This window comes from Schistocerca cancellata, chromosome 5, assembly GCF_023864275.1.
Source record: "Schistocerca cancellata isolate TAMUIC-IGC-003103 chromosome 5, iqSchCanc2.1, whole genome shotgun sequence".
Classification (NCBI taxonomy): Eukaryota; Metazoa; Arthropoda; class Insecta; order Orthoptera; family Acrididae; genus Schistocerca; species Schistocerca cancellata.
Genome location: NC_064630.1, coordinates 565,133,465 through 565,149,442, shown reverse-complemented (window position 1 = coordinate 565,149,442; position 15,978 = coordinate 565,133,465). Strand labels below are relative to the sequence as shown.

General features: G+C 39.8%; 1 protein-coding gene across 2 annotated transcripts in view; it reads left to right on the top strand.

Annotated features, from left to right (window-relative positions):
* The window catches only part of LOC126188403 (protein GDAP2 homolog), a 1,021,851-nt gene that overhangs the window by 481,527 nt on the left and 524,346 nt on the right, over nt 1-15,978 (top strand). For both annotated transcript variants that reach the window (XM_049930006.1, XM_049930005.1), the window contains exon 5: nt 5,317-5,349. The gene's annotated coding sequence lies outside the window, so the exon portion shown is untranslated. The remainder of the gene's footprint in view (nt 1-5,316; nt 5,350-15,978) is intronic.

The window sequence follows — 15,978 nt, the reverse complement described above, 5'->3', positions numbered from 1 at the left end:
CATTCCCCCTATTTTCCATACGTGGCTCCCTCGGACCACTATTTGTTCCCCAATTTGAATAAATGGCTGGCGGGACAAATATTTTATTCAAACGAGGAGGTGACTGCAGCAGCTAATAGCTATTTTGCAAACTTGGACAATTCCTATTATTCGGAAGGTATCAACAAATTAGAGCAGCGTTGGACGAAGTGTATAAGTCTAAAAGGAGACTATGTCGAAAAATAAGAAAAGGTTTACCCCAAATACGTAAATACTTTTTATTTTTGCACAGACTTTTCAAACGACCGTCGTATATCAGTGATGCAAATAACTGTAACACGAAAACATTCTGCCGAAGTCATAGAAGACTGTAGACTAATGAAGGAGTGTTATTTGGTCGGACGGGTCTTATTACACAGTATATCCAACTTCTGGTCGAGTTTTCGTATTCGAAGTGAAACATGACGGGGATTCTGTGATGATTTATGTAGCCATATTGCGATATGCCTTGGACACCATGGTAAGTAACTCTGCAAGGTCGCATTACCGCCCAAAATCATGTGACCATTTTGGCTGATCTGGTCCATTCCATAGTACAACGTTTATTGCCCAATGGTGATGGTGGTATTCCAAGACGACAGGGTCCGTGTTCACAAAGCTCGTATCCTCTGTGACTGGTTTTGTGACCACGAGGATGACATGTCGCACCTCCCGTGACCACCACAATCGCCATGCCTCATTATTATTGAGCCTTTACGGCTTCCTTATATTACGTGAACCTGCCACAAGTTTCTAGGAAGAATAGTATAAGAGCCCCTTGAAGACCATACTGGACCTGTTTTTAATGGCAACAGTTTTCCTGCGCTAGGCATGGTAATGTGTTTTGTTGTGTTTTTGGTGTGTACATATTTTGTCCACACGCTTTATTAGCAAGCGTTCATAACGTTGTTTTTTAATGCTAAGCTGAATATCCTGCGAGAAAATTGTCTACAAACTGGACACTTACGATTAGTCTTCGCAGTAGTTGTATTGAGAAGGCCAAGGCAGGCCACAAACGAAACATGGGAGGGCAAGGTCCGGTATTTTTCTGCGACAGTTGTGAAAGGCGGCGGATTGCACGGGCTGGTACCCACGGAACTGCCATCGGCGTCCTCGAGATGAGCTATGAGTCGCGATCACGCGCTCGTTTGCTCCCAGAGCCTCACGACTCCTGTCACAGAAGACTGCCGCCACGAGGTTTCGTGGCATGTCCGACTTAATGACAATGAGCGCCAATAAGGTGGAACTGAGTTCCGCGTATTGGTTTGATAAAGATCTCACATGACGACGGCAATTGGAAAGACAGCAGTGAGTCTCAGGGCAGGGGTCTGAGTAATTTCGTAGATAAGAACACAGAATAGGGAGAGATTAATCTTTAGCCACTTCTGAGTAGCAGCTGGAAACGATTTCATAGTCTGACGCAGTCGCCTTGAAAACATGCTACGATGCACCATAATTTATATCGCTTCGAACAATATTGCCCAACCCCTGTAAACGATCCACTCGAGCGATTTTTTGCTAGCAACCTCTCTCTTCACATTTATTTGTTCCGCTTTGTTAAGGATCTGTACTGCTGGGTGGATACTGTGGACCCCCCCCCCCCAGCAGCTCAAAGGCTATTTTACGACCAGCCAACGTTGCACAGCAAAAGGCTTGTGGAAGAGCAAGTTGTCGTTGTCGTCGTTGTTGTTGTTGTTGTTGTTGTTGTTGTTTTTGTGAAACAGCATTGCTTACCTAGGCTTTCTTGTACTTTCCAGTTGATTATATTTTTCTGTTTAAATCCACATGTTACTGAACTTTTACTGTGGCTGCACCTTACAAATATTTGCACGAAAAATGCCTGTATCATCCCCAATAGTGTGACAGTGTCATAAAGTTTACAGGTAACTCCTCAGCTTTGAATTTATTAGGACGTGGATGACTTTGATGGTACAATCAATCTTTTCAGCATGATCAATTCGTAATGCTGTAGCCAGTAAGTCATCATCGTCGAGCAGTTTCTCCTTCATAACAGAAATTCTGAAATATTTTCAAAGGCCGAGTTGACGAACTCATTAAGATTGAAGGTTGCCGTATACCGATGGTCCTATATTAGCGTGGCGTTTGGTGGAAAGAGATAGTATACTGCATTCTTTCATATTCTTTCAAATTCTAAGTATTCATTTTTTTGTCCGTCTCAGTTGATTGACATATACACTCCTGGAAATTGAAATAAGAACACCGTGAATTCATTGTCCCAGGAAGGGGAAACTTTATTGACACATTCCTGGGGTCAGATACATCACATGATCACACTGACAGAACCTCAGGCACATAGACACAGGCAACAGAGCAAACACAATGTCGGCACTAGTACAGTGTATATCCACCTTTCGCAGCAATGCAGGCTGCTATTCTCCCATGGAGACGATCGTAGAGATGCTGGATGTAGTCCTGTGGAACGGCTTGCCATGCCATTTCCACCTGGCGCCTCAGTTGGACCAGCGTTCGTGCTGGACGTGCAGACCGCGTGAGACGACGCTTCATCCAGTCCCAAACATGCTCAATGGGGGACAGATCCGGAGATCTTGCTGGCCAGGGTAGTTGACTTACACCTTCTAGAGCACGTTGGGTGGCACGGGATACATGCGGACGTGCATTGTCCTGTTGGAATAGCAAATTCCCTTGCCGGTCTAGGAATAGTAGAACGATGGGTTCGATGACGGTTTGGATGTACCGTGCACTATTCAGTGTCCCCTCGACGATCACCAGTGGTGTACGGCCAGTGTAGGAGATCGCTCCCCACACCATGATGCCGGGTGTTGGCCCTGTGTGCCTCAGTCGTATGCAGTCCTGATTGTGGCGCTCACCTGCACGGCGCCAAACACGCATACGACCATCATTGGCACCAAGGCAGAAGCGACTCTCATCGCTGAAGACGACACGTCTCCATTCGTCCCTCCATTCACGCCTGTCGCGACACCACTGGAGGCGGGCTGCACGATGTTGGGGCGTGAGCGGAAGACGGCCTAACGGTGTGCGGGACCGTAGCCCAGCTTCATGGAGACGGTTGCGAATGGTCCTCGCCGATACCCCAGGAGCAACAGTGTCCCTAATTTGCTGGGAAGTGGCGGTGCGGTCCCGTACGGCACTGCGTAGGATCCTACGGTCTTGGCGTGCATCCGTGCGTCGCTGCGGTCCGGTCCCAGGTCGACGGGCACGTGCACCTTCCGCCGACCACTGGCGACAACATCGATGTACTGTGGAGACCTCACGCCCCACGTGTTGAGCAATTCGGCGGTACGTCCACCCGGCCTCCCGCATGCCCACTATACGCCCTCGCTCAAAGTCCGTCAACTGCACATACGGTTCACGTCCACGCTGTCGTGGCATGCTACCAGTGTTAAAGACTGCGATGGAGCTCCGTATGCCACGGCAAACTGGCTGACACTGACGGCGGCGGTGCGCAAATGCTGCGCAGCTAGCGCCATTCGACGGCCAACACCGCGGTTCCTGGTGTGTCCGCTGTGCCGTGCGTGTGATCATTGCTTGTACAGCCCTCTCGCAGTGTCCGGAGCAAGTATGGTGGGTCTGACACACCGGTGTCAATGTGTTCTTTTTTCCATTTCCAGGAGTGTATATTCTAGGCGAAACATTGTGTTAATTACACCGATACATTTGTAGCACGTAATTAGAAATTTGTGAAAACTAGCAATAGGTAAACGTCAGTGTAGCTATTTTATGATAGTTTGCCTCTTGGGACTGTGACTTAGCCCTTAGATGTTGTTAAACTTTTATATAGCTTTGACGCTATTAGATATTTTCTTTTAATAACTAATAAAGAAATTGAGACGTTCATGGACTATAAGGAACGCAGGTAATAGTGTGCTTTTATGTCAGCTCCGAGGAAAAATTTTTTGCTCACATTTCGCAGCAATGGCAGGAGTGTCATTTCTTATGTATTTAAAAACCAACCAAATGTTGCAGACAACTGAAGATAAATCCATCACGTACATCCTGACTGAGCCCCGTTTTTCACTAGCTACTTATTCACACTTCATGCGGATGTTATGTTGTAGCACAGTCGCTACACAGAGAAAAGCGTAAGAAGATTCTATAACATACAATTTTTTCAGTCATAAAAATAAGTACTAGCGGTTCTCATAGTAAGACATTCAATTACATAATTTTAGGACGAGAAAATATATCTTCGTCTGAGAAACACGAAATTTAGAAATATAGCACCAGTTGTTCAGAACTGCTAATAATATAAATAGCGCAAAACTAATTTTTCATTTAATTAAATGAAACACGATCTGGCATAGTATCGGCGATGACCGAATCGCTCACTGGAATATTGTTGGTTACATAATTTTTTCTTCTTAAGCGCAAAATGTACTGTATAGACTGGGTGACTTATAATAATAGGTTTCTTATCTTACTCTAGAGAATCAGTCACCTATTCTTCAGTATCACAAAATCTCAAAATTATCCAAACATCTCAAACACTTTTATGTAATAACCAACAACAATTTTGGTATACGATTCATGTATGAATGGGTGAAGTCTCTGGCATATGAAAAAATATCTTTGGAAAGTTGGAAGCCTTCGAACAGCATAACGGACAGAAGCCTACTCGGAAGATAGATCAGCTCTTGCCCGCTTGGTTATAGATCATCATCCAGGGTCGTTTAGTGAACCCTTAGAAGTGAAAAGATAGTTGTTGTTAATTGCATTTGCTATGTTCAGTGAAGTTCACCGATGATCATTTGCAGGTAGCCATCGAGGGCCCTTTTTGTGCTATATGCATTGCTGCAGACTTCATAATTCGACAAGTCACATACCTTTATAACTCATTTGTGTGACTTTGTTACTAATTTGTTGGAGTGTTGTAGAACCTTCGTTCTCCTATCGTGTCACCTGACCCTGGGGCATAGCTGTGTAATAGTGGTAGGGAGAAATAGTCTTAGCGGTATACTGCACCAGAATCCGTTTCACGAACTCCAAAACTCGGCCTACCGTAACAACAGTGGCAACACGGCCCCTATAGCTATAGCGACGAGGCCTTTGCAAAATCGGCGACTAGGGTTTACAAAACAAGGCTAGATTATTTTGCAGTAAGGTCACTTGCCTGTCACCACTGTATTGAAATGAATTAATTTTATGCTAACTGGAAGTTAAAGCTCTCGAAAACATCTGCTACGGCTCTCTGTCTCCCTAAACAATTCATGTCAGATTTCTATGTAAAAGGTACATTTATTTCTTATGTCTGTCCAATTATTTTCAGCTTTCTAATTTCACTGCTTTGATTCTTTACAGAAAATCTGCACGTTGCACTCCACAAAACAGACGGTAAGTTTATTTTTAACCATTTTATTTTTTGTGACCTACACCTCATAGGTGGTTGCTTGCTGTGATAAACGATGATTCTTAAGTTGCAGTACAAAACACTTTATTAACTGCGCTAGTTGAGACTGACATTTGTCCCAAAAATAATAACTAAAATATCGTCCGTGATCACTTGAGAGGAACAAGCACAAAGTAGAGTAGCGTGGTACCCGCTGGAAGCGTCATCCCGTACGGCTGTAGGGCGGCGTCCATTGAGGGACCGCGCCACGTGGAGTGACGTAACAGCAACACGACGGCGTGAAGCAAAGCGGAGCGTCCTTGATTGTCTCGGCGAGTTCCGTTTGATGAGCGACGTGTGTAGATGCATACTAGAGGACATATGGAAGTTTGGACCTGGCCGTGGGTCGGGCACGGATAGCCAAACTGTAAGGTGACCACTCGCGATAAACGGGAAATCCGGGTTCGATTCCCGGTCCAGCACAAATTTTCACTTTCGTCATTTCATTCTATAGCTGATGGCAGTCCTTCTTCGCAGTTGCGAATTCATTCGATGTGTTTCGTAACGGCTGTGGTCACCGCAGTGCCTGTTCCTTTGGACATCCATCCGTAATCAGGATAGCAGAGGCACTGTACTATCTTAAAGAATCAACTGGCTCTACTATAGCACTTAAATTTTCATTTTACAGTAGTAAAAGATGACATTAAATTTTTGGCGCTATCCGTGTAATCATTTACTACTGTAATTTAAACGTAAGTTTAAGTACTATAGCAGAGTCAGTTTAATTTTTAGTACCGTCACTTAACTTTAAATTTTATATTCTGCCGTTGCTCTTGTTCGTTCTAAGACCGAAATCGGTAAATAAAAAAAATTTTAAGTGCGACTTGTGGCTATTTTCGAAAACTTTGTAGTTTTCTGTTTCTGCCCAATTTCAGTTTTAAGAGGAGAAACATACCACAAAAGGTAATTTGGCATATTGTGTTTAGAAGGAATGTCTTCAAAATGATGATATACAAAATATTTTTTCATATAAAAGTTGATATGTAATTAACTTTCTTGAGAGCTGCGTAATCAAGTTTTGCAATAATCAGGAATTTTGAAAAATATCCCATCATCATTAATTAATTTCAAAAAATGAAAACTTTCGTTAACTCTTAAATTGAAGCAGCTTTCAAGCCACACACATCCATATATAATAAAGCTTGTTTCTGAAATATCATTTTTGGAAAATAAGGTGTATCACGGCCTTCTCTGTAGCAGACTGTGGCTGTAAACAGTGCTGTCAGAGTATTTTCAACATACCTAATTAAAATATCTAAACATTCATTATTATTCTACTTATATTTGTTTTTTTGTTTTAAATAGTTATTTTACGTTTTATATTCATGTATTTTTGTTAACCGTTTCACATACCGGTATTTTGTTAACTGTAAGTAATGAGTAACTCATTATTATGATACAAAATGATTACAGAAGTGCCGGCCGCGGTGGTCTAGCGGTTCTGGCGCTGCAGGCCGGAACCGCGGGACTGCTACGGTCGCAGGTTCGAATCCTGCCTCGGGCATGGGTGTGTGTGATGTCCTTAGGTTAGTTAGGTTTAAGTAGTTCTAAGTTCTAGGGGACTTATGACCTAAGATGTTGAGTCCCATAGTGCTCAGAGCCATTTGAACCATTTGATTACAGAAGTGATACTCTGTGAAGAAACACTTAAACAAAATGTTTTTTTTACACCATGCATTTCTGCACGTAACATACGTGTCGGAGAACACAATATAATATAAAATTCAGCAGGTTTCAAATTGTCGTGAGTGATCCTCCAAATACCTGATTTCTACCAGACATACATCTGTACAATGTAAAGCATCGGTGAAGAGAATTGATTATGTACTAGTGCCTGCCACTTGATTATATTGAGACTGACATGAAAATCATTCAGCACACTAGATCTGAAAATCTTTTCACAAAATTCTTGCAACATCGAATCCGTGCTGCGTGGGATTAGCCGAGCGGTCTAGGACGCTGCAGTCATGGGCTGTGCGGCTGTTACCGGCGGAGGTTCGGCTCCTCCCTCGGGCATGGGTGTGTGGGTGTTTGTCCTTAGGATAATTTAGGTTAAGTAGTGTGTAAGCTTAGGGACTGATGACCTTAGCAGTTAAGTCTTGTAAGATTTCACATACATTTGAACTTTTTTTTTTTTTTTCGAATCCGTATACGTTCCACGGCTGTATCTGTGCCATCGAGCTCTTCAGGATCAAATGTTCAATTATGTGTGAAATCTTATGGGATTTAACTGCTAAGGTCATCAGTCCCTAAGCTTACACACTACTTAACCTAAATTATCCTAAGGACAAACACACACACCCATGCCCGAGGGAGGACTCGAACCTCCGCCGGAACCAGCCGTACAGTCCATGACTGCAGCGCCTCAGACCGCCTCTTCAGGATCACCAGTTGTTTCTTGTCTTAGGTAATGACACTGTAAACGGTTTTTTTCACACTGACCACCCGCCTTGTCATAGTTTTAAAAGAAACTAATGGTGAGTTTGGACCGAGAATACGCGAATCTCCTTTTGAAGCCCCAAATATCATTCTCGCAGCATCTAAATCTGGTAAACAAAGTCTGACCAGATCAAAAGATATTTGGAAGATGTTTCCTTTCCCAGTGAGGAAGAAAAATCTGTATTATTGTTAGATTTTTGGGGCGGTCAATGTGAAAGAACCGTTTAGAGCACCATATCTTAGGGCAAGGGACTCGTTCATCTGATTATCCCAAAGGGCTCGATGACACAGGTACAGCCGTGAGATATATACAACTTTTGATGTTGGAAAAACTTTGTGAGGAGTTTTTCAGATCTAGTTCTGTCGAAAGATCTCCACTTGAGAAACAATATAATCATGCTGCAGCTCCTAGTAAATAATGAATTCTCTTCGCCGAGGCTTTACAGTGTACTGAAACATGCCTGATACAAACGGAGATATTTGGAGGATCACACGCTACTATTTGAAATCCTGCTGAATTTTGTTTTATATTGTTTTACTTCTTCGCGTATACTGTGTGAAGAAAATTCGTTCATTTTATGTATTTTGTGTAGAAAAAGTTATGATTTAAGCGTTGCTTTACAGATTATCATTATTGTAATGATTTTTATCATCATAATGAGTTAATAAGCAGACTGCAGAAAATCAAGAAAGCGTCCGGATTGTTTCACATTTGTATAACAAAAAATGCCTGTCAAACGTCACTCAAACCCGACACTACAACACAGTAATCAAACCGACAGTCACATATGAAAGTGAAACACTCTCATTGAATCGAAAACTTGATTTACCAGAAATTAAGAAAGTAGAGAGAAACATTATTAGAAAAATTCTGGGTCCACGATACACACAAGATGGATATAGACTGCAAAAAATCGAGACAATAGAAAAAGTATCAAACATCGAAATTGACATCAGAAAGAGACTAATGAAACTCTATGGACACGTTGACATATTACCTGGAAACAGACTAACTAATGTCTGTTGGACTATGTGACATCCCTTAAAGCATCTGTACCTTGGATAAATGAAGTTAAGAGGGATTCGACGAAGGCAAAGAGTGATGTAACTAATGCATCAGGCAGGGATGCATTCAGAAGCAAAATTGATAAGTGGAAGTTTATTCCAGACATGGAACCAAAAGAGGACTGAAGAAAGAAAGAAAGCCTTCGGGAAGAAAATGAAGAAATATTGGGAAAATAAGGACCCTAAGAAATATTGAAAATCACTTGCTTATCGTTCTCCAGTGGGGACATTCGCTAATAATAATAATAATAATAATAATAATAACATTCAGCACAAACCAAAAGAGATTTTACCAAACAATAGATAACACACACATTAAAATAGACAATCCACCAAACATAACAGACATGGAACACTTCTGGAGCAACATATGGTCAAACCCGGTACAACATAACAGGCATGCACAGTGGATACAAGCAGAAACAGACTCAAACAAGATGATACCACAAATGCCTGAAGTGATAATTTTGCAACATGAAGTCACCCCAGCAATTAATTCTACACACAATTGGAAAGCCCCTGGAAATGATAAAATAGCAAATTACTGGCTAAAGAAGTTCACCTCAACACATTCACATCTAACTAAATTATTTAACAGTTACATTGCAGACCCATACACATTCCCTGATACACTTGCACATGGAATAACCTATCTGAAACCTAAAGATCAAGCAAACACAGCAAACACAGCTAAATATCGCCCCATAACATGCCTACCAACAATCTACAAAATATTAACTTCAGTCATTACGCAGAAATTAATGACACATACAACACAGAACAAAATTATAAATGAAGAACAAAAAGGCTGCTGCAAAGGAGCACGAGGGTGTAAAGAGCAACTGATAATAGATACAGAGGTGACATATCAAGCTAAAACTAAACAAAGGTCGCTACACTACGCATACATTGATTACCAAAAAGCCTTTGATAGTGTACCCCACTCATGGTTGCTGCAGATATTGGAAATATACAAAGTAGATCCTAAATTGATACAGTTTCTAAACATAGTAATGAAAAACTGGAAAACCACACTTACTATCCAAACAAATTCAGATAACATCACATCACAGCCAATAAAGATTAAGCGTGGAATATACCAAGGAGACTCATTAAGCCCTTTCTGGTTCTGTCTTGCTCTGAACCCACTATCCAACATGCTAAATAATGCAAATTATGGATACAATATTACTGGAACATACCCACACAAAATCACACATTTGCTATACATGGATGATCTAAAACTGCTGGCAGCAACAAATCAACAACTCAACCAATTACTAAAGATAACAGAAGTATTCAGCAATGATATAAATATGGCTTTTGGAACAGACAAATGTAAGAAAAATAGCATAGTCAAGGGAAAACACACTAAACAAGAAGATTACATATTGGATAACAACAGCGACTGCATAGAAGCGATGGAAAAAACAGATGCCTATAAATATCTAGGATACAGACAAAAAATAGGAATAGATAATACAAATATTAAAGAAGAACTAAAAGAAAAATATAGACAAAGACTAACAAAAATACTGAAAACAGAATTGACAGCAAGAAACAAGACAAAAGCTATAAATACTTATGCTATACCAGTATTGACCTACTCATTTGGAGTAGTGAAATGGAGTGACACAGACCTAGAAGCACTCAATACACTTACACGATCACAATGCCACAAATATAGAATACATCACATACATTCAGCAACAGGAAGATTCACATTAAGCAGAAAGGAAGGTGGAAGGGGATTTATAGATATAAAAAACCTACATTGTGGACAGGTAGACAATTTAAGAAAATTCTTTCTAGAACGAGCAGAAACTAGCAAAATACACAAAGCAATCACTCATATAAATACATCAGCTACACCATTGCAATTTCATAACCACTTCTACAACCCTTTAGATCACATAACATCAACAGATACAAAGAAAGTAAATTGGAAAAAGAAAACACTACATGGCAAGCACCCGTATCATCTAACACAGCCACACATAGATCAAGGCGCATCCAACACATGGCTAAGAAAAGGCAATATATACAGTGAGACGGAAGGATTCATGATTGCAATACAGGATCAAACAATAAACACCAGATATTACAGCAAGCGTATTATTAAAGTTCCCAATACCACAACAGATAAATGCAGACTTTGCAAACAACAAATAGAAACAGTAGATCACATCACAAGCGGATGTACAATACTAGGAAATACAGAATACCCCAGAAGACATGACAATGTAGCAAAAATAATACATCAACAACTTGCCATAAAACATAAACTAATAAATCAACACGTTCCCACATACAAGTACACACCACAAAATGTACTGGAGAATGATGAATACAAATTATACTGGAACAGAACGATTATAACATATAAAACAACACCACATAACAAACCTGACATCATACTCACCAATAAAAAGAAGAAATTAACACAACTAATTGAAATATCCATACCCAACACAACAAATATACAGAAGAAAACTGGAGAAAAAATTGAAAAATACATCCAACTGGCTGAGGAAGTCAAAGACATGTGGCATCAGGATAAAGTTGACATTATACCAATTATACTATCAACTACAGGAGTCATACCTCACAATATCCACCAGTACATCAATGCAATACAGCTACATCCAAACATATATATACAACTACAAAAATCTGTAATTATTGATACATGTTCAATTACCCGAAAGTTCCTAAATGCAATATAACATATACCATACAGTTACAAGGAAGTCACACTTGATCAAGGTCCGTGTCACGTTCCATTTTTAACCAGACTTAACAGTCTGAGAAAGTAAAGAAAAAGAAATAATAATAATGAGTTATTTGTTATTTTCAATTAACAGTATACGCTTATGTGAAACGATGAACTAAAAAAAGAATGGTGAAACTTCAAATAACAATTTAAAACATAACATAAATGTGATTAAAATAAATACTAAGAATATTTGATGATGAAGTAGGTATGTTGAAAATAATCAGACAGCTCATAGTGTACAGATTGTTTTCCAGAAGTGGTATTTTAGAAATTAGCTTTATTACACAGGGTGTATGCGGCTTGGAAGATTCTTATTCATGTTGTAACGAAAGGTTTGCTTTTTCAAATTTCGGAATTAATTAGTAATGGTGGGGTATTTTGCAAGATTTCAAATTATTACAAAACTTTGACACAGTTTTCAATAACTTTAATGACATATATGAAAACATTTTTATATATCATCGTTTCGAAGATATTCCCTCCAAACCTAATACACGAAATTACTTTTCAGTGTGGGTTTTAAAAGTGAAACTGGGCACAAAAAAAAAAAAAAAGTATTTCATTATTTACACCCTCCATGTTTCATCGAGGTCGTTTATTTATACTCGGGAGTGTTCTCTTCTGAGATTCATTGGAAGGCTGTTACGAAAATGTAACTCATCCTCGAAAGAAGTGACTTACATAACCATAGTTCGCCTGATTGTTGAACTTTGGTCGTCTGTGTGGTTTCGCTTATTAAGTGCGAGAGCATTACAAGGATGGTCATCAAACTCCAGTGGCAGCTGCCACAAGAGAGTCGTCGTGCATCACAGAAACGTTTGTTGTTAAAATCTGAGAACGGAAGTTCCAAGAAGATTCACACAACAAATTACTTTTCCCCTCGCGCACGCCTCGCGAAACGGCCATGACTTGTAAATCGAAGGAAATGAGAGCTTATACAGAGGCCTACTGAAGACAGTCGTTCTTCTCAAGACCATTGCCGAATCAAACACGAAAGGAAGGTGCTGTAACCTAGGGCTTATGTGTGTCCTCCCGCAGTGCGACCAATCTGACGGGTTGCCTATTCGGCAGGTGTCTACAGCATCATAACAGCGTGATTCTGGTCAGACTTATACAGAAGGCGTCATCACGACCAGGTAACGTCAGCATCGACATACTACCGCTCTGCGCCTGTCACGTGCATAGAAAAAGAGTGATACAAGTATACATCAGCTCGGCTGGTATTTAGGAGCCCGCAGGGACTCACGACAGACAGTCCATGCAATCTTGTGGAGTCAGTCATCCGCGCCTTGCAGTTAACTGCAGTTATGTGAGTTTTCCACGAGTTAGCAACAGCGCCATCGCGTATCAGCGATTTACCAACTATTGGTCATCGAGTTGACCTTTGAGTGGTGTTAAGTTACCTACTGTGATCTATGAATGTCTGCAGATTCGAAGACGCCTTGTCAGCCAGCGCTCCTGGATCGAGCTTGGAATGTATGATTTACTTCGTTTGAGCTTTGCGTTTAACAAGGAGAGGTCCCCAGCGGTGAGATCGACTTTTTAAAATCGTCTGTATGGTGATTTAGGTTAAGATCCCTGGTATCACAAACCTTAGTCATTCACCCTGCTGGGCCCTCGTCTGCGAGTAATCGGTAGAAAATAAATCGGAATTTTATGGGGCACTAAGTAGCGTTAAAAGAGAAGGTAGACTGGTTGCGTGGTGTAATGGCTACGGTAAGACCTCCACTTGATGAAGGTCGCGGGTTCATATTTGATCAAGTGTCTTAAATTTCTTTATTTTTAAATCTTTATCAAAATGACTTTGATCGTTATTTTTATTCAGTTAGTTGGTTTAAAAGTAATTTTGTATTTGTTTGTAACATTTTAATCAACATATGAAGTTTTTTCATTTGTTCTCGTTTTTTCTTTATATCATTCTTTTTCCACTTGGAATTTTTGTGAATGTGAATTTAATTTTATTTATCTAGTATAATATTTAAATATTTTTTGAAAATGGCGATTATCGGTTAAGAAACGAAAGACGAAATAATCTATTTACAGTGACTGTGGAACAGTGTCAAAAATATATTTTTCATTAAAAGATGTACGGTTTTTGGATGGTTATCGTCGTACAAACATTTAAAACATAGCCTGAATTCCTATTGCACTATGGACAAAATAACCGAGACGAATATTTAAATGAAAGACGGGATTATAAATAAAACGAAATTCAAGAAAAATGAGGAATAGAAATAATGTCTGCAGTAACATGGACGAAAGAAATTAAATCGAAATCGGTATATAAAATTAATTAACTTCCCGTCAACAAAGATTTCAAGTGGAAAAGGAATAACGTAGGAAGAAAAGTGAGATCCTTGAAAAAGATTGATATGATGATTAAAATGATGTGACAAAGGAACAGAAATATAAACTTAATTTGAACCAATTAATTGAAAAATTGATCAAAGTAATTTAGATAACAATTTAAAACTAAGAAAATTAAAGTATTTGGGTAGATTTGAACCCACAACCTTCTACAAGTCAAGGCCTGACCATATCCATTACACCAGGCAAACAGTCAATATGACGCTACCATGTTAGTGATATTGAGAGTCATACAAAATTTCGAAATTTTTTTCGTCAATAAATCGCAGATGAGGGCCTACCAGGATGAATGGCTGAAGGATTTGATAGTTGGGATATTAACCTATGTCACAGTATAGTCAATCCCATTTGTGGACTTGTGTAGTTTATATTGTTACTTCTCATACGAGTACTGTACCTTGAATAAATGTGGGGACTGTTATTATTTTTGCACTTACAGTCAAGTAGCCACATAGATAAACTGGCAGTTACTTTGCGTACAATACAATTTACTGTGATGAATGTCGCAGTGAACGGAGAAATGATAGTAGTAGTAGTAGTATAAGACGCAAGACTTAAGGCAGACTACACGTCATAAAATACCTTGCGGAATAGAGATGCAGATGTGATGTAAATTTGTTCGTGAGTTCAAGCCTTGTAGTTCTTAAATCTAACAGAGTGTACAGTAAAGCTTCGTCAAGATCTGCCTCAAACTTCGTGACTGTATTTGTCACAATAGCAAATCTTTACCGCAATGCTAATTCACCTACAAGGCAGCTGGGCACTAAAACCAAGGCAAAAGTGACTAAATCACATCATCGTCATAAATGCAGTTAAAAAGTGGAAAATGAACACCAGAAAAAACTAAAAACAAATGAAACTGTACGGAAGTTATGGCACTTAAACTACTCACTATTTACATTCATTAACTTGAAAGTAGTTAGGCAACACATGGAGGTAACTACAGTGTCGCTAACATTCATGCAGCACGCTCGACATATGTATTCCAGGTGACATACCATGCGAGTTAACCGACCTTATAATAAAGTAAGGGGCCCAAATCTGTCAGTGAGATATCAACTGTGACACGCTGAAGGCAAGTCATTTAGTTAGTACAATTTGACGTAGAATTCGAACTACGATGCAGCTTGGAGTTTGTCTCAGACTAGAGTCGGCTAAAATATCTGACGCGTGATGGATTTGATATCTTTCGTAATTGTCTCCGCACTCAAGTCTCTAAGAATAAGTGTTCGCCAAACACTAATGCACTGTAGCTCAAGAATGGTAAGTGCCGCATTGTCACTGTCTATCCAAACTGGTCACTCTTCAAAATATCATGCACACAAACATTTTTGTGATAAAGTTTGTAGTGTGAGCCTCTTTACTTCAGTGACATGGTGCTGCTGGACGAATAATATCGTTCAGTAACTGCAGATCCATGTCCATCACCGATACATTTTCATCGGTTGTGATGATTGACTGTGTGCCTAAAAGTGGGTAGTTCTTGATGCTTCAGTCAACATGCCTAAATCTCTGAAGTAATCGAAATAGGTTATTTTAATTCACTGTGTATTCCCTCCATATGCTGCCAACATTTTTCTGTCAATCTGTGTTGATAAGCTATCCCCTGATTTGGAATAGAATTAGAAGTTGGTGTAGTAGGTTGTCAATTTGTTCATTTATGTTAGTATACCTGACACAACACTAAACTGTAAGCTTTTATTGGTTTAATGGTAAAGTCCCAATACAAACTACAAAAGTCATTTTATTATTGAGACGGGGGAGTGGTCTGTGTATGGGGTAGGGTGGGGAGGCACTCTTCATAGATTATCAGGAGCGTTCGGCATCACATCATCTGAACACAACCATCAGTTACTGTACTGGAATATGCAGTTAGTAGAGTTGGGTAGACATGATAATCTATCAGACATAACTTGAAGAAACGTCG